The sequence below is a fragment of the Lithobates pipiens genome, unplaced genomic scaffold (assembly GCF_037356315.1).
Source record: "Lithobates pipiens isolate NorthernLeopardFrog02 unplaced genomic scaffold, aLitPip1_a1.2 Scaffold_1, whole genome shotgun sequence".
NCBI lineage: Eukaryota > Metazoa > Chordata > Amphibia > Anura > Ranidae > Lithobates > Lithobates pipiens.
In genome coordinates, this window is record NW_027507685.1 from 162844079 (window position 1) to 162868058 (window position 23980).

General features: G+C 41.1%; 1 protein-coding gene across 1 annotated transcript in view; it reads left to right on the forward strand.

The window, feature by feature from the left end:
- Nucleotides 1-216: 216 nt before the first annotated feature.
- Nucleotides 217-23980, forward strand: part of NEK6 (NIMA related kinase 6) — a 345952-nt gene continuing 322188 nt past the window's right edge. Inside the window, exons 1-2 of the mRNA XM_077478833.1 lie at nucleotides 217-353; nucleotides 425-644. The gene's annotated coding sequence lies outside the window, so the exon portion shown is untranslated. The remainder of the gene's footprint in view (nucleotides 354-424; nucleotides 645-23980) is intronic.

Sequence of the window (23980 nt, forward strand, 5' to 3'; positions counted from 1 at the left end):
CCCAAAATGAATTTCTTCTTGTCACCAACAAACATTCATGACATGCTAAAAGTGACTTGTCATTTGTATCATGTTCAAACAGCTTCCATGTAATCAGTTTCACACTAAAAGTGTTCTTTTTATGATATCTCCTGGAATTCCGCCATAGCCTCCCTGATTGATGGGTTAACCGGCTGCATTAGCCAAAGAGACAGAGTCACATTTCAAGAACACAGACGTCATATCCCCTTCCCCACCGGAGCTGTCCGGCTCAAGTTACTACCCAAGCAAAAAAGAAGCAAAGAAAACATATCAGCAAACATATGTTCTTCAATGGATTGCCTAGACCCAGCGCAGAACATATCGTTAACTAGGTATTAGAAGACTCCTATGTAGATGAGCAAGAAGCTTGCATTCTTTTTCTAACTTTTTTTTTATTTTTAAGGAATTTCCTTTAAGTCAGGGCTAAACGCAATACTCGGCAACTACAGTTTCTATTCGACTATTGACTGGTGGATTGTGCTGCTGAACTTGAGAATTCTTGGTTTCAAGCATTGAACCCGGAGCCACTGCTATGCCCGCAGAGTTCAAGCAACATTTGGGGACATCTGTGGGGTCGCTTGGATAAGAGGGGTTTCGTTACCTGGCAGATCTTTAAGACGCAAGTAAGTATGCTTTAAGTTTGTGATCGGAAGTTATCGTCAATAGAATAAGCTATATATATATATATATATATATATATATATATATATATATATATACACACACACATACACACACACACGTATACACACACACACACACATTATATATATATATATATATATATATATATATATATATATATATATTTTTTTTTTTTTTTTTTTTTTTTCAATCCCATCTGAATTTTGTAAAGGTCCAAGATAAAGATAAATATGTGAATCTTTACTGCGGACTTTTACAAAATTCAGACGGGATTGAAAAAAAAAATTATGTAGGTAAGTGGAATTTTAAAGACCTTTGGTATATACCCAAATATATAGAAAATTGGTTAAAAACATTAACACAAACTATTATTGGATTAATACTTTAATCAACTTTCTGTATATTTGAGTATAGATCAAGTACCTTTAAAATCCCAGTTGCCTCTATATATATATATATATATATATATATATATATATATATATATATATATATATATAAATTTCTCTGTTCTACATGGTTAGCTGACGTAAACATACCTTCATTTCTTTCCCAAATTGAACATGTAAGGAATTTGTCAGAATGCGCAGCCATGGAAATATGCTTTGATCCTAAGCCCTGCTGTCAAGACACAGGAATAATATATTTATCTTTTTATATGGCCTTTCGTCTCTTTGCCGAAAGTTCTTAACGTTTTATTACTCTGTAGTTAAATGTTACCATCCCCTAGTGAAGCCTGTTATGTGTTGAAATTACATTGAAATAAAAAAAGACAGCTGAAGCCGTGTATTTTTAAAGCCATTCTATACATAGATAAGCTTTAAACATTTTGATATATGTATGTACAGAGCCTGATGAAGAAGTTATACCAAAAAGTTCACATCTTTAATAACTAACTTTCGGCAGTGAACGATGGTTAACACGGAAGAAAGCTTTATTACTGCTACACAAAGTAAGCCGAGCCAAAGCATTATAAAAGTCATCTGATGTAGTTTACATGCAACAAAATATATAAAAGTGTAATAACACATTTTCCTTATTTCATTCATACGATCGCCGAGTAAACAGCAGTTGAAAGTCCATAGGTTTTTCTTTTTTTTCTTTTCCCTTGTGTTTAAAGTAAAGCTGAAGTATATATAAATATAAGCATATTAGGACTTCCGCTTTAAGTAAATATTTAGAGAATGTGTATTCTTTGATTTAGTACGTAAGATCAGCGTGTGAAGTTAGTTGCCTGCTTCAGAGTGTGCTCATTCAGAGTAAATAAGTGATCTGAGTAGAAGGAACTGATGCAGGAAAGTGACATGAGCTGCTGGACTGCTTCTCCTGGCAAGCTAATTCATCCATTGTAGTGTGAATGTTGCTGAAAGCTGAACTCAAGGACTGTGCCTGCACTGCAAGGGTTACTTGCTTGTTAATGTCTAGGGGGACAAGATACAGCAGATTTACTTACTTGATCTTCTGACCTGCTAGAATGGTCCCTGCAGCCTCTTCTCCTCTGCACTCCAACAGTCATACACTATACATTCAGATTGTAAAATCTCTGTACAATCTTCCTTCACGTTATCAAAACGATGTAATATGAGGACAGAACATATACAGTCTTGATAAGTATCAAATAAGACAGGCCCTTAAACTCTACACATAGCTAACAGTACATCTAAAGGAGATTGTACAATCAGATGGAAGTAGTAAAATGTAAGTAGTTAACCCTTGCAGTGTGGGCACAGCCCTCCTGCAAATGAGGAGTTGGGCTTTAAGCTGGAGGTAGACTGCTCAAATTCCAGCAGGTTCCTAATGCACCAGCCACAGTTGTCACCATGGGTGGTCTTGTCACCACCCTTGCACCCGTTTGAAAATCTGAAGGAACCGAATGAAGAATCCAATCAGATGTAGCCACTGTTTGACTGTTACGATAGCCAACTGTCAGAATACAATAGCTACAGTGCACGATTCATTCAACTTCTCTGTATAATGAGGGTGCAAAAGTCTGTTAGATTTTGTTTAGCCTGCAGGCTTGTGGGTGGGGCCACTCGCACGTTGAGGTACTTTTTGTGCAGAGCGTGCTCATCGATGCCCGGTACTAGGCAGGGACTGACAGTCATGTGAAAGTCTAACATTAAGGCAGTTCTCCGACTCAGGCATCAGCCATCACACTGTGTGCAGTAATAGGGCAGAGTTCCTCTGAAAAGTGCTGTCCCATATCACTACACACTGTAACTTATGTGTTTCATTAAGAGGAACGTGCTGAGAATGCGTCCTCTCTTAACAGTCCAACGTTGCCTCGCTCCCAGTAATGCCCCATACACAGGGTCCGAAATTCCGACAGAAAAAATCTGATCGTGTGTGGGCTCTATCTGACTTTTTCCGTCAGAATTTCCAACGGCAAAAGATTGAGAGCTGGATATAAAATTTTCCGACAACAAAATCCGATCAGACTTTTTCCGATCGTGTGTAGAGAATTCCGACGCACAAAGTGCCACGCATGCTCGGAAAAAATTTGGAGACAAAAGCTAATGGCTACTGGCCTCTACATAGTCCCGGGGTACGTTTTGTATGTGACCTCTTTCCAAATCTATTGGATTTTCCAACAACTTTGTGTGACCCTGTGTATACAAGACATGTTTCGGCCAAAATCCATCGGAAAAAATCTGATGGATTTTGTGGTCGTAATATACAAATATAAGGTAGAGGCAGCTCTTACCCACTGTAAGTAATCCATAGCACAATCTCACCCTCTTTCTTTATTACATTTTTACATATAAGGTAGAGGCAGCTCTTACCCACTGTAAGTAATCCATAGCGCAATCTCACCCTCTTTCTTTATTTGTGGTCGGAATGTTCGACTTTATGTGTGGGGCATAACGGAATGGAGTCCCGCCCTGCAGCTAGCACGGACCTCATGCATGCACTTGTTCACACCTTCATTCCCCTACCCATGTGACCAGGTCATGGATTTCTGTAACACAGGTTTGGTTCCGATTGCTAGTGGAAACCAAACGCTGGGGAGGGAGCCAGAACATCAACCCTCTCACTACCGCAGGATCTGTCACCATTACCAAGTACCACGTCTAACGACTGGTTGCTTGGTGTCTTGAACTAGTGCTTGATACCCATACTCTGCTTCTCCTGTTTACTTGCCAAGTAGATCTTTTGTAGTAGCTGAGCTAAATACCCCACATATGCACATATGCTTTACAGACCATGGTTCTTTTATATACACCAGAACCAATATGCACCCCTTTGAATAACTTCAGACCAGAATCAGAACAGTTAATATAACTTTACTGAAGAAACTTATAGTACAGTCAAACATGAACTCGCTACCCAGGCATACCACAGAAAGGTAGTAGTCCATTATGGCGTTCTTCAAATTTCTGTCTGTTTTCCAGAACCCCAGTGCCTTCGACAGACTGCAAGGCACAGCAGTCCTCCTCCAATACACTCACAACATGTATGGCTAGGAACAAGTCCCTCTGACCTCAGCCTTCTCCCTTTTTATATCACAGGTGGGCAGCCTGGAACCAAAAAGCCTGGGAACTGAAGTGCTCACATTAGCTCTTTCTTCCCTCAGCCTGGTCCAGACACTAACTATCCAATAATCTTGAAGGCAACCTGCTACAGGCTGAAGGAAAATAAATCTGTATTGCCAGCTGTAGGAAGGTGACCAGTAGTCCCAGACTATATACTGAGTACCACTGCTGTCACATATGGGCAGTCCCTACCTAGACCAACAACAGTGCTCAGTATTGCTCAGGGAGGAGTCTATGACTAGAAGACGTTAACGAGAAACTTCAAGCATAACATTTTTTTCCATTTTGGGCAGACTAAGGTAGGGTTATAACCCCTATCAGGTTTTTGTTGCATTATAAGTTTCATTGTGGAGATTTCCCTTCACTTACTGTATCATAACCAAAACAGGAAGTGAAAGGAAATCCCTCCAAAGTGAGGGAAACTTGGATTCTCACTATGGTCATGAGAACTTCATAGTTGCCAACATTGTCAAAAAATGTATAGGGACACTTGTCTGTAGGCGGAGTCTTATTATAATTAGAGGTGGGTTTGAGTTTTTAGGCATGGTGTAGCAGGAAAGGAAAATGTGGTGCATGAAGCACATCGCTGCAAAAATGGGCGTGGTTCAAACTAAATATTGAGCATGGCTCAAAGGGGGTGTGGTTCGAGTCTGAGATGAACGAGGGATTGAGTGAGAAAGAAAGAAAGAAATTTGGAGGTGAGGAGAGAGAAGGAAGGAAAGAAAGAGGGATGGAGGGACAGCAGGCCCAGATCCTACACCACAACAGCAATATGTGTATTCCAGAAAATGTAACAATCAGCAGATAAAGATATTCCAAACACCTGGTGTTAGCACTTCAATCATCACAGCACCATGGTTCTTACGGTATCAGGATGATTAAAGCACATTATTTCTATTATTACATTGTAATATAAAATGAAATAGTTCAACTCACCGTAATGCAGAATCAGTGGGAGCCCTGGGCCTGTCACTTGCCAAATCGCCTGCCACCAGATGCCATCAGGTGTCCACAGCAGAGTCCCTCCTTACACCAGGCATTCCCAGCAGAGTCCCTCCTTACATCGGGCATTCCCAGTAGAATCCCTCCTTACATCAGGTGTCCCCAGTGGAGTCCCTACTTACATCAGTGTTCCCAGCAGAGTCCCTTCTTACATCAGGTGTCCCCAGTAGTGTCCCTCCTTACATCAGTGTCCCCAGCGGAGTCCCTCCTTATATGAGGCTTAATGTAGAAAAATGTAAAATAATGCATTTCGGTGGCAAAAATATGAATGCAATCTATACACTGGGGGGGGGGGAGAACCTGTGGGGGAATCTAGGATGGAAAATGGAAAAGGACCTGGGGGTCCTAGTAGATGATAGGCTCAGCAATGGCATGCAATACTAAGCTGTTGCTAACAAAGAAATGCATTGAAAAGGGGATCAACTCCAGAGATAAAACAATTATTCTCCCGCTCTACAAGACTCTACTCCAGCCGCTCCTATGCTGCCTCAGGAAGGATGTACTGGTAATGGAGAGAGTACAAAGAAGGGCAACTAAGCTAATAAAGGGTCTGGAGGATATTAGTTATGAGGAAAGGTTGCACTCACTGAACTTATTCTCTCTGGAGAAGAAATGGTTGAGAGGGGATATGATTTCAATAAATACCATAATGCTGATCCCGCAAGACATGTGGCCACTCATTAAAATTAGAAGAAAGAGGTTTAACCTTAAACTACGTAGAGGATTATAGAGGATTATTTACTGTAAGACTGGCAAGGATGTGGAATTCCCTTCCACAGGCGGTGGTCTGATCAGGGAGCATCAATAGTTTAAAAAAAATAATAGATAAGCACCTGAACGACCACAACATACAGGGATATACAATTTAATACTGACATATAATCACACACATAGGTTGGACTTGATGGACTTGTGTCTTTTTTCAAGCTCACCTACTATGTAACATCAAGTGTCCCCAGTAGAGTGCCTCCTTACATCAGGTGTCCCTAGTAAAGTCCCTCCTTACAGCTCAGGTGTCCATAGGCACTGGCGTCCCTCCTTACATCAGGTGTCCCTAGTGGAGTCCTTCCTTAGATTAGATGTCCCCAGTAGAGTCCCTCTTTACATTAGTGGCCCCAGTGGAGTTTTTCCTTCAGATTTACCAAAACCATATAATATGAGGTCAAACCTGAGGAGTTTTAATTTGTATGCAATCAGGCAGGGCCTTGCACTACATGGTTTTGGTAAACCTAAAGGAAAAACTCAGCAGAAAAACTGATAGTGTGTATGGGGCTTAAGTGTATCTAAATATGCTATGGCATACCTCCCAACTTTTTTGAGATGGGAATGAGGGACTCCCATCAACCAAAATATGTAGGCATAGGAGACACCCCCTGCCACACCCCCTTAAACTAGAATTGTACAAAAAAACAATATTGGTTAAACCCACAAGTGCTTTTTTACCACTACTATTTCTTTATATTGGCTTTTGGAATTCACAAATGCAGCAATTTAGAAATCAGGTGAAAGGTTTAGCACTGGAAAACACTTTTTTATAGATAAAAAGTGAATTGTATATACATCTATATAGATCGGACCAGAATGAGGGACACATCAGGAGGAATGAGGGACAGAGAGACATTGCTCCAAATCAGGGACAGTCCCTCCAAATCAGGGACAGTTGGGAGCTATGCTATGGGAATCATTGGGTCAAAATTATGCAATAGGAGGAGGCATATCAGGGGCATACTCATGCAGATGTAAGTCCTTCAGATGCATACTCCGTTGCTGCATTTTCAGGGCGAACCTCAGGTTTAGATGACTTTACATCTTGATGGCGATAAATGACCTCCTTCTGCTCCTCATTGGTATCATTCTACTGGGTCTCTCTTCTGCAAGGGGTAACCTTCTCTCTGAGACTCTCGTATAGGGGAAGCTCTGTTCTAGACCACTGTCCCACTTTTATAGTGCAAGATTAGTAGGAAAGACCCAGAGAAGAACCCGCCAAAAGACCAAAGACCCGGGAAAGGCATTAACTCCTAACCTCCCAGCTAGGACAGTCCCTACCTGGCTTTTTCAACCTCCTTACACAGACCTGGCTTTCTAAGAGATATTCTTGTTTGTACTAAAGTAGTGTGTGATATTTCTCAGAAATAGACAGAATATGAGAGGCAACTATAACAAGTACCAATAAAATATTTTTTTACTTGCAATGGAAACATATTAAAATAAAAGTCCATTATTAGCCAAAAGTTTTTTTTATTTAGACAGAGTCAGGAAGGATTCGAACTTCTGTCAAGTTTTATTGCCACCAGAGGCTCGGTTGGAGAGAAATTCCTTCACTTCCTGTCTAGTAAAAAGGTTGACCTAGTACAGGAAGTAAGGGAAAATCTTTCCAACAGCAACACAGAAAGAATTCATGTTTTATTTTAAGCTAAGTGGAGAAACTCCTTTAACACAGGAGTTGTGGCTCGTATATTCTAAAAACCCAACTTTTAGGGCACAAGGGAGATGCCAGTGCATTTTACAGCCCACCACCAGAAGCCACTTAAAACCAATGATAGACTGAAATACATGGGGGCTGTGCACGGCTAGATGCCATTCCAAGAATTTCTCGAATTTAGGGTCATATGTTTACGGACATATACCACATGTGGAATTCCTGTGTTCAGGGTATATGTCCCTGCATGCATCCATAAATTCAAGCAAACAGTAATGGAGTTGCAGAGTGACTGGGTTTTCACAATATTTGGAGCTAGCTATAGAATCACCACCTTCATTAGAGGACCATACTATTTAATGATCTGATGATACTCATGGTATTGAAGTCAGTGGGTTAAGATAGCAGCCAAGCAACTAGAATATTTAATAAGGAAGTTGTCAACGATGTATTTCTCTTAGATGGTTAATTTATAAATACAACCTACACCCAAACTTTTTTTTAATTTTGAGCAGAAATTGCTAGGAGCTAGTTAGTGTCTTAAAAAAGTATGTTTAAGTAGATCAATGTGATGTTCCTCCAGCAATCTCTTTCCCTTGCTATTCTCCCCAGTCCATCTCCCAATGAGGTAGATGATTTCTATAAGAACTCATTGTACTGGAACAGCAGATCCAACAGTATAAAAAAAAAAAACTTTGATCAAGTGGTATCATCTATAGCCCAATAGAGGAAATAATTAAATACCTTGTGAAGTTTTTGCGTTGTCTTGGAGTTGCGTGTCCTGTTGGGGAGATTTCCCTTTGCTTCCCTACCAGATACCCAACAAAAAGTAAGAGGAAACTTCTCCAAAGCAAAAACGTTTGATTTCCCATCACTTTGGTGCACACAAAGTGTAATAATATCATTTGGCTATTTAGGAATAATAACATATTAAAATTGTAGTGCCCAAAATTTAGTTTTAACTGTTTGACTCCTACAGAGTGTTTTCACTGTTAATCAAACACAGCCTCCTCCCCTCCCCCCCTTTTTTTTTGTATTGCAGCAGTTATTGTTAATAAAGACACTTCAAAATAGAGCTACATTTATTTGATTTTTTCATGTGCATTGGTTACAACATCTATTGCAAAACAAATCCTGAGTCTGATAGGGCAGACTAGCTAAAATGGACAACGTTAAAGGGTTGGCTGTATACTTTTTTTTTCAGAAGTATACTCCTATTCTGTTTTTTAACTAGTGTTGTGAAATAATATAACATTCTTGAGGAAGTCAAACAATAACTTAACTGGCATTTCAAGGCACCACAAAGTCTGAATCAACACGGAAGGGCATTCTATTGATATGGCAGGACAAGTGAGACTGCCAGATCATGTTAAATGTTAGGTGTTGAGCAGGCAAAGAGCTGCTGTTTCATCTGTTTGTTTTTTTTGGTGACTGTAGAGATAGATATAATGAAGCTTGTATGCAAGTTTTGGAAGGGAAATACATTTTGGCTTGTTTTTGAAGGTACAAGGTCTGGGCTTGTCATACGGATTCTCACTTCAATACCACATAAGTAATTGACCCATAACACAAATGGACCAATGAAGTGGCACACCTTGTATGCACTTGATGTTTCTGGGTTATTGATAAGATAAATAGTGCAAGTGGGACTCACAATAAAAGTCTTGGAACATGCCACTTCAAAAACAATGAATTATGAGAGCTTCCGTATTTCTGTCTCTTACCGTCTCAATCTCTTGCTCTTAAGGAATCCTTACATCAACCCCATCTAGACTAAAGTAGGCCATATACATGAGAAGATGGTAAGCCAAGAGAGAACTGTAGGCCATAAAGGATTGTTTTTATCTGGCTTTTTTGTAAATACATATAACTCAGATGGCTGTTCCTAGTGTTGATTATAGTGTTTATCATACCCTATGGCCTGGTTCACTCCTATGCAAATTTTAGTGCATTTTCAGTTTTGCAGAAACACACTGCAGTCCATTTAACATGGTTTCCTATGGGTCATGTTCACATCTGTGCATTTTATGGAAAGGGCCAGGGACTTTTTTCTGGTTTTTGGTTCCATAGACTTCAATGGATCAAAAACGTTTGTTGAAAAGCGAAAAATGCACCTGGAATATGCAAACTGCAGCCTGCATAGGTGTGAATCGAGCCTAACAAAGGACTTCTAGTACATACCATTATTATTCGAACAGCATCTACTGCTCAAGCCATGAAGACAGGGGAGGTCCTTCCCTCAATGCATGTTTATTTGATGCTCTTAACCAAAAAACATTTCAAAAAGACCTTTAGGTGATATGAATTTTTATGCTAGACTCCATGGTACCCATACAAGATAAACATATGTAGTCATTTTGACCATAGGCCACTAGCAATAATTTTTTTTAATACATATCTGTATTGCAAAGGAGGCAGCAGGTAATGAAATAGCAGATTATAGGGCTAAACTCCATAATTTCGATTATATCTTGCCTCTTGAGGAGAGACAAAAAATTTAGACACCCCTTCCAATGCTTTATCTCAAGGGCAGGAATTTATTCTGGACAGGTTTTACAAACCTGTCTTATTGGGCCTTAACCTCCGCTATCAAAAGATTTATCTATGGTCTTCTGCCATTGGATATGAAGCTGTTATCTGACCAGGCTGAAAATACAGGGATCGAGTGACAATCTTCTGAGGTTTATGATTACCATAAACCGGGTTTACATTTCACATGCTGACACATTTGTTGAGCTGGTCATAAAAGCAAAGGTGCCCATTGCTGAGAAAAACTAGAGAAGCCAGCAGATACAATACATGCAGAGGAAAAACTAGCCTACATACCGAAAACTGGAACAAAGGAAATAGAGCTGCTTCCCATTGAAATTCATCACATTCTATCTTCATCTTTTAACCTGAAAGGAAAAAAAATAAATAAAAATCACTAGAAAACCAGTCCGCTTCTTTTCTAATTTTCATAAATCGGCCCCACTACATAGAAGTGTTGCTATTTAATAAATAACCTACAGTGACAAAAAAGGATAGGCACTGTTGAATGAATATATGGCTTATGGCTAGTCACATACAAAAGCTATCAGTATTGCCACAACTTTGTTGTTATATTGTTATAGGTTACCCGTCAGTTCAAAGCCAGTGTAATGGCAAAGTTGTAATGTATTCTAAAGCCATGTACACATGATCGGGCTCTCTGGCGGACCAGAGTCTGCCGGACAATTCGCCTGTGTGTGTGCTAGTCCGCCGGACTTTTCAAATGAACGGACTTGCCCACACACGGAGTAAAATCCGTTCATTTTGAATGTGACTCCAGGTAGATGAGACTAGCGAATACAGTCAATAAATCCCCCGGGACTGTGACATCATAAGGGTCAGGGTCAACATGTGACATCACCCGGTGACCCCACCCCTTATGCCTATATAAGTTGCTGCGCAACGCGTCCCTGGCATTTCGGCCAGAGAGAGCGTCGTGTCAACACCGGAAGGAAGAAGAAGAAGAGAAGATGAAGGTGAAGGCGGTGACAGCGACAGAAGACCGGGCCAACACTAGTAAAAGAGCTGGAAGAAGATAGCGGAGGCCCGGCAGAAGAAACGAAGAGCAGGAAAAGACCCTCGAAGTCGGAAGAAGGGGGCATATTAAAGGGGCTTCCAGATTCTGATAAGCCCCCTGCCCACAGACCCCGACAACCAATGGCCAGGGTTGTCGGGAAGAGGCCCATGTCAACATGGGGACAAGGTGCTTCCCCAAAGCACCCCCCATATTGAGGGCACGTGGCCTGGTATGGCTCAGGATGGGGGGGGGGCGCTCGCTCATCCCTACCCCCTTTCCTGACTGGCCGGACTGTGTGCTTGGATAAGGGTGTGGTACGGACTTTTTTTTTGGCATAGGGGTTCCCCTTTAAATCCATACCAGGCGACGGGGCTAGCAAGGTGTCAATCTCGTTGATGGAGGATTCAGGTATGTATTTAGGAAGGGGGAAGAAGGAACAAGCAAAGGACGTTTTTTTTTTTTTACCATAATGTAGGTAATGCATTAACGTAAAATAAACATGTTGATTTTAGAACAATATTAATTCTAATTACTGACTCTTTGTGAAATCAACTCCTTTACTGCCTTTTTGGCTCCTATTACTGGGGAGCTTTTGGTCTTTCAGTTTTTGTGGTTGATCTAAGAGGTTAGCAGTCACTTTTAGCTGCTGTCCAATCCACAACATTTATACATTTTGGGCTTGTGTGCTTTGTTTCAGGGAGTGTTTTTTTGGGATATACATTTCTATGGGGGGTATATTGGTTTTAAAGTTATGTTATTAGGTCCTTTATGTTATTTTAAACAGTTTTTTTTTCTGCAAAGCTTCCTTTGGGAAAAAAAAGGGGTGGGAGCGTGTTACTCAGGGGTCCTATTTTGTGGTTTTCATTTCTTCTGTATTTTTTTTTTATGTTGATATGGCCATTTAAGTTTCTTGTCCTCAAAGTGGAGCATTCACGTGTTACAGACCATCAGTTCTTTAAACTGATTTTACTTGCAGTTCACTTTTGAATCGGTTGAAAGAAAAAGAAAAAAAAAGCCAAGCTCAAGATCAGTGTGCACGTAAACCACCTCACTCACATCCCCATAATTAAAAGAAAAGTTAAAGCGGTTGTAAACCGCTGGACTTTTTATTTTTTTTACCCTCCAAGGTAAAGCCATAATGCGCTAGTATGTATTATGTTAAACTTACCTTAAAACGAAGCCCTCCTGCGCCGAGATGTCAGAGCTGGAGGGCCTTCCATCTTTATCTGTCTTGCTTCTGGGTTTGCAGACCCCGGCTCTGTGACTAGTCAGAGCCGTGATGTTGTCACTCCCACGCATTAACATGGTAGCCGCCGTTCACGGCACAGGGCTCTGAAGTAATGGCACATGTTCTGTTCCTTCAGAGCGCATGCGCCAGTGATATCACTGGCTGCATGTACAGTAAATATCTCCTAAACGGCGCATATTTAGGAGATATTTACAATACCTTCAGGTAAGTCTTATTATAAGGTTAAATATAGGTAAAAGTCAGTGATGGAAGGTTTAAGCATACACCAATTCACCTGTTATCCCTGAATAAAACTGTTCTGCTGCTGGCAAATTTTACTTTACTATAGTCTCTGTAATTCGTGTAGTTTAAACCCAGCCCCTAGTAAATTTAGGCTGAGCCTTGCCCGTGTACATATAACTAACCAAGCCTATTATTCCTCTCCTGATACTTAAAATAAAATAGATCCTTGCACTCAGCTCTAAGATGGTAACAGGACCGCTACAACTTACTGTAAATGTCCTGAATACTGGACTAAATATACATGCTATATAAAGAAGTGCTCTGTCTCTTTAAATACTAATTCATGCCCCTGTGCTCATACAGAAATAATAAATAGAACCTGATCCAAAAAATTTATATAATGATAGTTTCAAAAAAATCATATTAACATATTGTCCAAATCAAATGTGATTTAAAGTGCTCCATGCTTGTTAAACTTCCATTAAAATGTGATCCAGTTTGGTGGAATAATCCATATAACAGCCTTCGTTCCAAATACCACTCAACCTCAATCCTCCTCTGCTGCCAGTTTCAGCAATGTCTCTTCTCTATTTCCTCCAACTCACCCCTGTCCTGATGCTGGCCAACTGTACTCTGCTTATCTCCCCCCCTCAACCAGCATAGGAGCACAGTGCCAATAATATATCAGAGCAGCCATCTGGGCCTGTATAAGCAATTAGAGCTGTATAAGCAATTCAAGGTGCCAAACCTAAGAATTGATGCTGGGAGTCTTGACATTATTTTGGTTATCTTGGTGCCGTCAATTTCATTATATGCCTACTATGTAACTATATTAAAGGATAAAATTAGCCTTTGGAGCACATTACACCTGTATTTAGGGTGTAACCAGTACAGCACCTTCCCCTTAACTCATCGATCCTCCCCTTTTGTGACAGCAGGCGGGGGTGAGTTTCCACTGCAGTCACTGCCACATTTCAAAATCAGCACAGATGTGTAGGGCTCCTCCCACACAGCCGTGTCATGCATTTACAACAATCTGTGAATGAATAAACTCCAAGTCCCATCTGTCACTGCAGCAAAAAGCTTGTAGTTGTCACTGAACTGTGAGCGTGCTAATGAGGGCCCTCATAATTCATTCACAAGCCCTGCAGCATTCTCACAGAAAGCCCATACGGAGGTATGGGCATAAAGCTGTAGGACTTGTCTACTGGAGCATGACATTGCACCTGTGATTAATGCTCACAGGCTTCTTGGAGAAAAAATAATAAATGCACATATGTTTGCACATTTTTTTCTGAAAACATATGTGCATTTATTTTTTCCCTAAAGGTGAACTTAGCCTTTAGGGCTAGGTGATTTCCATACCTGAGCAATTAGCTGTTTTGTAGCTACATAATTAAAAGATACTTAGCATAAGCTCAGGCCAGGAAAGAACAGGGATGGGTTTAGGTAATAAAGATGCCCAGGGATTTTGAGTAGATTCTGGTGTAGTATTGTTCTGAATAAGTGATAAATGCATATTCACAATCTCTGCGTCTTTGGACAAGGCCACCATATACACTGGTTGGCCATAACTTATGACAACCCTCCTAATTTTAAGTAGGCCCCCCTTTTTCCACCAAAACAGCCCTGACCCGTCGAGGCATGGATACCATTAGACCCCTGAAAGTATGATGTGGCATCTTGCACCAAGCAGTCAGTAGCAGGTCCTTTAAGTTTTGTAAGTTGTGAGGACTTTTACTCCCTGGTCCAGTTCTGATGCTCATGTGACCATTGCAGGCACTTTGGGCTGTGGACATGGGTCAGCATGGGCATCCTAACTGGTCTGAAGCTATGCAGTCCCATGAAAAACAAACTGCAATGCCCAATTTTTCTGTTTTCAACTTTGGGAACAATGCATATTTATTTGCTACCTAATATATCCCACATATTGTATAATGCCACTAGATCCATGTTCCTGATCCATATTATTCACTTAATCTTTCAGTGGTCATAGAGTTATGGCTGGCCGATGCATATGGTACATTGTTCCCTGATCACCGCATCTTCTAAAGCCAAGATTATATACTGTATATTTAACTATCCATGTAGGCTTAAAAGATACCATGCACACATAACTATAGAAGTTCAGGAGTTTTCAAGAACTATACTGTTGGTTGAACTTTTGAACCCAGATATCATTCCAATCCACAATTTATAGGGATAACCTTGTCCCAATTCAACATGTACAATAGTTTGAGTGTGCTCTACTCAATGATTGGTAAATTTGTGAGATAAGACCACACTGGTGTCTTTTTGCCAAATGTGTTCACAATTATTAGGATGTTGGAGGTTGTATTTGTTCCTGATTATTGATGACATGTGTTTCAGTTGGATATACCTAAAGATGTAATAGCTGAATATACCTGTGGAGCTTTGTACGCTTTGTAGAGCTGTAAAGGATAACATTCTTAATTAGAGCATGGTGGAAATTGGCCAGTGGCAAGACAGTTCTCCATCAGAGAGAACATGGAAAGCTATGGCAAACTACTGGCTAATTTGTTTCTGCTGGTCAAACTGGGTCTACAATAGTTTAATGAAAAAGGATGTGTCACCGCTAAAGCTACCTGAAAATGTCCTTTTTTTCAAAAACATTGATGGGGCGTTGTATGCAAGCCAAGCAATTTGCAAAAGGAAAAAATCTATTCCACAGCCAAATACAGCTCATATACAGCGTTATATATTATTTAAATGATTTGTCTTTATTTTTAAAGATGTCCTTAAAAGTGTATAGAAAAGACACATTTGCATCAGTATGGTATTGTAAACAAATTGTATTGCTACATATTCTTCATGGTAGTGCCCAGCTTCTCATAACTCTTTACATTACTGCCATTACCTATTAGCCCAAAAACTGCCTAGAATTTACACCATGATTCATTTGACTTCAATAGGATCCACAACTAGGTTCAGGCTCCCCGATCTTCAAACTATATTTCCCATTGGTGAATCAAGCTTAGGCACATTTGCCCATAACTAGGCAGCAAAGTTGTTGTAGCAGCTGATGAAGAAGGTGAGGTTGTGCCTTTGAAACACATTCTGATTGGCCAAACAGTGTTTGGGCGGCTCCCCAGTTAGACAGCCCTGGACCACTCTCACCCAGAGACACACAGCCAATGTCTTCATGAGGTTTATCAAGGCTCCAGCTGTGGCTAACACACAGCGCTCGTGGATTACTCAATAGAGACTTTCCGGCAGTCCTTCTGTGCTCCTGTGACACTGCACGTGGAAGCTCCCACCTGCTCTAGCACTCTGCAAGTGCTCCAACATTTTTTTGGTGTCGTTTTATACTTATATACTGAATAAATTCCTAAGCTGTTTAAAGGATTGGCTTGGCGCTTCTCTCTCCTCCTTTACCAAAGTTGTTAACACTTCTGCCAAGCAGCACTAGGGCAATTGGTCCAAATTCCAACCATGACACTACCTGCCTGTAGTTTGTATGTTCTCCCTATGCCTGCATGGGTTTCCTCTGGGTATTCCAGTTTCCTCCCACACTCCAAAAAACATGCTGGTAGGTTAATTGGCTCCTGTCTAAATTGGCCCTCGTATGTGTATGTATGAATGGGAGTTAGGGGCCGAAGAGTGTAAGCTCCTCGAGGGCAGGGACTGATATGAAAGTACAATATACATGTAAAGCACTGTGTAAATTGATGGCGCTATATAAGTTCTTTAATAAATATACACATATATACACACACACGTACACACACATACACATGCATCAAAAAGTTAATTTATTTCAGGAATCCGATTCAAAAAGTGTGGCACTGCTGAGGTGTTATGGAAACCCAGGCTGCTTTGATAGGGGAATTCAGCTCACCTGCATTGCTGGGTCTGATGGCTCTGGTATTTTTCTTGACAATACCCCACAGATTCTCTATGGGGTTTACGTCATTTGCGTTTGCTGGCCAATCAAGCACAGTGATACCATGATCATTAAACCAGGTATTGGTACTTTTGGCAGTGTGGGCAGGTACCAAGTCCTGCTAGAAAATGAAATCACCATATCCATAAAGCTGGTCAGCAGATGGAAGCATAAAATGCTCTAGAATTTCATGGTAGAGGGCTATGCTGACTTTGGACTTAATAAAATATAGTGGACCAACACCAGCAGATGATATGGCTCCCCAAATCATCATTGACTGTGGAAACTTCACACTGGACCCCATGCAACTTGTATTCTGTGCCTCTCCACTCTTCCTCCAGACTCTGGGACCTGTATTTTCAAATGAAATGCAAAATTGATGAAAGAGGGCTTTGGACCACTGGGCAACAGTTCAGTCCTTTTTCTCCTTAGCCCAGGTAAGATGCTTCTGACATTGTCTCTGGTTTAAGAGTAGATTGACACAAGGAATGTGACAATTGTAGCCCATGTCCTGGATACATGTGTATGTGGTGGCTCTTGAAGCACTGACACCAGCCATAGTCCATCTCCCCCAAATTCTTGAGCGTTTTTTGCTTCACAATCCTCAAGGCTGTGGTTATCCCTGTCGCTTGTGCAACTTTTTCTACCACACTTTTTCTTTCCACTCAACTCTCCAATAATATGCTTGGATACAGCACTATGTGTACAGCCAGCTTCTTTAGCAATGACCTTTTGTTACTTATCCTCCTTGTGGAGGGTGTCAGTGACTGTTTTCTGGTCAACTGTCAGCAGTCTTCCCCATGGTTGTGTTACCTACTGAAGCAGACTGAGAGATCATTTAAAGGCTTAGGAAACATTTACAGGTGTTTTGGAGTTAATTTGCTGATTAGAGTGTGACACCATAAGTCTACAATATTAAACTTTTTCACAATATTCAAATTTTCTGATATACTATATTTTGGATTTTAACTAGCTGTAAGCCCCTGTACACACGGTCGGAGATTTCCACAACCAAATCCGTCGGATTTTGCCCGTCGGATTTTGTCCGAAACTGTTGCATACACACGGTTGGACAAAGTTGGCGAAAAATCCGATCTTTCAGAACATGATGACGTAATTTCGTTACGATGGGACTACATTCAGGCTAGTAGCCAATAGCTTTGATGTAGGAATTTGATCTGAGCATGCGTGGCACTTGGTCCGATCAAAATTCTCTACACATGATCGGAGTGTGTCCGACCGGCCCAGTTGGTCGGGAAATATTTCCAACATGTTGGAAAATTGGGTCCGACGAATATTCAGACGGAATCAATCCGATGCATACCACACACAGTCGGATTATCCGATGACACGGTCCGATAGGACACATTCCGACGAATTCTCCGACCGTGTTTACGCGGCATAAGACATGATCATCAAAATTTAAATGAAGAAATACTTGAAATATATCACACTGTGTGTAATGAATCTATACAATATAAAAGTTTCACTTTTTGAATTTCATATATATTATTTAGTACAATACAATACATGCACATTACTTCATGTTTTATCCCATTAAATACACTACAAATATAGAAAAAATATCTGTTCTGCCATGAACAGAGTATGCTTCTGACTTCCTGTTTGAGTTGGCAGAATAGTTTCTCTGTTGCACCAAAATCCCTGCCCAGCTCTCCCTTCTGGATCACAGAACACCGACCTCTCTATTCTATTCTCCAATTCCTATAACCCCTCAGGATATTTTAAGTACATACTAGCTATTGGAATACAACAGATTCCTAAGAGCCAACCAATAAAAGACTTAGGAGAGTAGCTTTGTAGACCCATTTTGATCTGATGCTACCAGGAACTCTATGTGCATTATGTCTTTAAGGACACAAGCCCATTCTGCAAGGAATGGTGTTTGGGATTCTCTCCAGTGTTCGGAGATTAGTACTCTAACTGAGAGAAGAAAATGTCTCAGAATGTCTTTTTTTTACTTTTCACATGGACTTTGGAATCATAAGGAGAACAGTCTGTGGGGAAGGCAGCATGACAGTAAAGCATTCTGTTATACAGTGGGCCCTAGAAAACTTTGTTTCAAAAAGGTTACAGAAGAATGCACTCCCACCATATGTGGAAGTAGGAACGCTTGCCTGGGGTTCTGCATGGCTGGCGATGTCAGCAAACTGTGGAAGGCCAATGGGAAACGTGTCCCAATTTTGTCTCAGTAGGGGAATAAGATACCATGCTAGTATGCCCAAATCCCACTAATATATATATAACAGAAAGTATGTTGTAATGATGCAGTGATTAAAGCCAACAAAACAGAAATATACAGTATCACATAAAATGTAAAATGTATTATACAAAATTTAAAAAAAGACATATTAGTAACCACATCCATGTGTTGTATCCAGGGTAAAGTTCATGTTTATACCGTATTTTTCGGACTATAAGGCGCACGTAAAAGCCTAAATTTTCTCACAAAATCGACCGTGCGCCTTATAATCCGGTGCGCCTTATATATGACCTGTTGACATCGCTGGAGTTCTTTGGTTAATGCACTCGGAATGATGGCAAGCACCGAATTCGTTTTCTTCACTTGGGCTTTAACAGTATCTGTCAGATGGGCGCGCATGGAGTCACAGATCAATAGGGATGGAGATTCGTGGAAAAAGCCACCCGGTCTCTTACCGTAAACTGACGTACCGTAAACCTCTCTCAGGTTGTTCTACTGCGTGACTGATAGCGATGAGTTTGAAATCCGCTTCGTAAGCATGTCTCTTAACAGGAGCCATTTTTGGGGCAGCGGGTATACCGTAGAAAATGAACGAATGAATGCGCACACCTCCTGACTAAGATGGCCGTAATGCCCAATCCAAGCAGTGCAGCTTCGTGAGCATTACGGCCATCTTAGTCAGGAGGTGTGCGCATTCATTCGTTCATTTTCTACGGTATACCCGCTGCCCCAAAAATGGCTCCTGTTAAGAGACATGCTTACGAAGCGGATTTCAAACTGAAGGCTATCAGTCATGCAGTAGAGCATGGAAATAGAGTAGCTGCGAGAGAATTCAACATTAATGAATCAATGGTACGGAAGTGGAGGAAGCAAGAAGATGCCCTGCGCCAGGTAAAGAAGACCAAACTGAGTTTCCGAGGAAACAAAGCAAGATGGCCACAGTTGGAGGACAAAATTGAACAGTGGGTTATTGAACAGAGAACCGCAGGTAGAAGCGTCTCTACTGTCTCTATTCGACTCAAAGCAACAGCGATCGCACGCGACATGGAGATCAACGACTTTCGAGGAGGTCCCTCTTGGTGCTTCCGTTTCATGAAAAGGCGGAATCTCTCTATCCGCACAAGAACCACTATGTCACAGCAACTGCCAAAGGATTACGAAGAAAAGCTGGCCATTTTCCATACCTACTGCAAGAACAAGATCAATGAACAGAAAATCCGACCAGAGCACATCACCAACATGGACGAGGTCCCCCTTACCTTTGATATCCCTGTAAACCGTACTGTCGAGAGAACAGGGACCAGTACGGTATCTATACGCACTACAGGAAACGAAAAGTCATCCTTCACTGTAGTTCTCGGTTGCCAGGCTAATGGCCAGAAACTACCACCCATGGTAATTTTCAAGAGGAAAACTCTGCCAAAAGAAAAGTTTCCGGTTGGCATCATCATCAAGGCTAACCCGAAGGGCTGGATGGACGAGGAGAAGATGAGTGAGTGGCTGAGAGAGGTTTACGTCAAGAGACCGGGTGGCTTTTTCCACGAATCTCCATCCCTATTGGTCTGTGACTCCATGCGCGCCCATCTGACAGATACTGTCAAAGCCCAAGTGAAGAAAACTAATTCGGTGCTTGCCATCATTCCGGGTGGATTAACCAAAGAACTGCAGCCACTAGATATAGGTGTCAACAGGTCGTTTAAAGTTAAACTGCGAGCTGCGTGGGAGCATTGGATGACAGAAGGCGAACACACATTCACCAACACAGGGAGGCAATGCCGGGCGAGTTACGCCACTATCTGCCAATGGATCGTGGATGCCTGGGCGAAGGTATCAGTCACCAGTGTAATCCGAGCTTTCAAGAAGTCCGGAATTATCACTGAACAGCTAAGTACCGGTACCGATGACAGCAACGAGCCTGACTCGGATACTGATGAGAATGATGAGAGGGATACGGGCGTGCTTGATGCCGAAATTGCCCAATTGTTAAACTCAGACACTGAAGATGAAGAATTTGATGGATTTGCGGGAGAAGAATAAAGTGAAAAAGTGAGTGTCTGGTTTTGTACGGTATTCACCGGTAACTGAACAGTGTTAAGAGTTATTGAAGAATAAAGTGAAAAAGTGAGTGTCTGGTTTTGTATTTAATTGAACAGTGTTAAGAGTTATTGTTATAGACCATTTTATGGTTATTGCTAAAGAGTTGAATAAAATTTGACTTACAGTACCGCATCCGAGTTGTGTTTCATTAAATGCGCCTTATAATCCAGTGCGCCTTATAGTCCGATGCGCCTTATATATGGAAATATCCATTATATCAGCCGGTCGTTGCTAGTGCGCCTTATAATCCGGTGCGCCTTATCGTCCGAAAAATACGGTAATACAGAGAATATTCCTGTTTTTACAAAACTGGTCCACATAAGAAACACAAAGCGTTTTGAAAACAATCCTCCTTCTAGAACGCATGTGAACACATATGATGTCCAGAACAGGGCCAATATAAAAACAGTGTTAAAAGACCTTCTCTTGTACAACAGAGTTCCAGTGGGTCAGCAACTTAATACAACAGCAGGGAGCATGTACAGGGCCTTGCAAAAGGAGCACCATCAAATCTATCATAACCAAATGGAAAGAACATGGCACAACAGTAAACCTGCCAAGAGACGGCCACACAACAAAACTCACGGCCCGGGAAGGAGGGCATTAATCAGAGAGGCATCTCAGAGACCTAAGGTAACTCTAGAGGAGCTGCAGAGTTCCACAGCAGAGATTGGAGTTTCTGTACATAGGAGGAAAATAAGCCGTACGCTCCATAGAGTTGGGTTTATGGCAGAGTGGCCAGAAGAAGTGCCATTTTGTTTTTTCCTGAAAGTAATGGCTATTTTGAATTTGCAAAAAGGCATGTGGGAGACTCCTGAAATGTATGGAGGAAGGTGCTCTGGTCTAATAAGACTAAAATTTTACTTTTTGGCCATTAAAGAAAATGCTATGTCTGGCATAAACCCAACACATCACATCACCCAAAGAACACCATCCCCAGCATCATGCTGTGGGGATGTTTTTCAGCAGTCGGGACTGGGAAACTGGTCAGAGTTGAGGGAAAGATGGATGGTGCTAAATACAGGGATATTCTTTAACAAAACCTGTACCAATCTGTGTGTGATTTGAGGCCAGGACGGAAGTTCACCTTCCAGCAGGACAATGACTCCAAACACACTGCTAAAGCAACACTTAAGTGGTTTGAGGGGAAACATGTAAATGTGTTGGAATGGCCTAATCAAAGCCCAGACCTCAATCCAATAGGAAATCTGTGGTCAGACTTAAAGATTGCTGTTCGCAAGCGCAAACCATACAACTTGAAGGAGCTGGAGCAGTTTTGTAAGGAGGAATGGGCAAAAACTCCAGTGTCAAGATGTGGCATGTTCATAGATACTTATCCAAAGTGACTTGGAGCTGTGATAGCCACAAAAGGTGGCTCTACAAAGTATTGACTTTAGGGGCTGAATAGTTATGCACATTGACTTTTTCTTTTATTTGTCCTATTTGTTGTTTGCTTCAAACAATCCATGTAAATTCCAGGTTATGAGGCAACAAAACACGAAAAATGCCAAGATGGGTGAATACTTTTGCAAGGCACTGTAGTGGATCATAGGTGTACGCATATGTGGCATAGAATAGAAGAATATACAAATGCAAAAAAGTAGCTACTGTATATCAATTGGCATCTACAGATACATGATCATCTGACAATGATGGCTAAAAATTACGGCAGAGATTTTTACATATTTTTGTGTGTGTGTCAATCAAGGAGGCTGCTCATAAAGTCCCAATTTGACCAATGTTTGGTAACACGAAGTCAGCATTTTAATTATTTTTTTTCTTTTAGGTAGCGCAGCATATACATAATATGGGTTAGTACAATTCTTAAAAGAGCTTCACATAGTTTCGTAAAGAGTGACCTTCCCCTGGTAGTTCATATAATGAGGACATGATCTACAAAGGACAAGAAGGGTGAATGAGTAATTCTTCTAGTGGGGTGGAACCAAGGTCTACTTGACTTGTGAGACAAGGGCTGCAATGAAGTGGGTGATTGAGTGGCAGCCATCCCAGAGAGAAGATGAGCTGAGTCATGACTTTTACCATCTATTTTTATGATGTCATGGGTAAGTATACCGCGCAGTTGAAGCCACTTGTTCCTCTGGAGACTCACAACCTGTGTTGTCTGAACTCTGGGACCGTATGTGGGATTATCTAGTAAGCTGTGAGAGGGCCTGGTCAAGTAGAGTTTGCTTAGGTAGTATAAATCTGTGACCATGTTCCAGATTTTTTTCCCTTCACTGTTTGGTGAAGCCATGGTCCGCATGACAGAAAGTATAAATCTAACAAAGCCCCTGATAACAGTACAAAGTCAAAAGGAGTTCAAGTTTTTGCCTTGACGTATATTTTAAGGTAATTGGTAAGGTGTGTGCACTGCATCTCCCAAACTGACTTTAATAACTTGAATTTGCTGACTTTTCTAATACAATTCAACAGAAATTTGTTATGAAGGGCAGTTAAATAAAATTATGTTATCATTTATTTTTAAATAGCATGAAATACTGTTTTCATCAAAGACCTTGGTCGTTTAAATTGTTTGTCGAATTAGGATATGGCAGCAACTATATAGAAATGTACCCTGTTTCCCCTAAAATAAGACCTAGCATGATTGTGTTGGCTGCAATATAAGCCCTACCACCCAAATAAGCCCTACTCTGTTTCCTCAAAAATAAGCCCTACCCTGAAAAGCAGACCTACAAGGACTTTAACTAGGGCTTATTTGGGGGTAGGGGGTAGGGCTTTTATTGCAGCTATCACCGACAATCACACTAGGTCTTATTTTAGGGGAAACAGGGTATAATACCCAAACCGGCATTTGTGGGCCAAAAGTAAAGGGCCTGTCATCTGTTTGGACTTCTTATTGTTACTCATGTTTACTAACATTTAAGATCCTTGTAAGTGTAATGTAAGGAAGAAGTTGTAGTGAGCATATGGTGTGAATAGAGGGTGATATATCACAAGATTGCCTACTTATTGAGAACACCAATGTGTGCTCGAGGATCAAGTGCAATGAAAGTGATTACAGTTCAATTCTTAGTTTGGCTGTGAGCTAATGTTTGATGATACACGGCTAGAAGAAGTGAAAAATCCAGGTATCCAGTCAAATACAGCTGTTGCCTC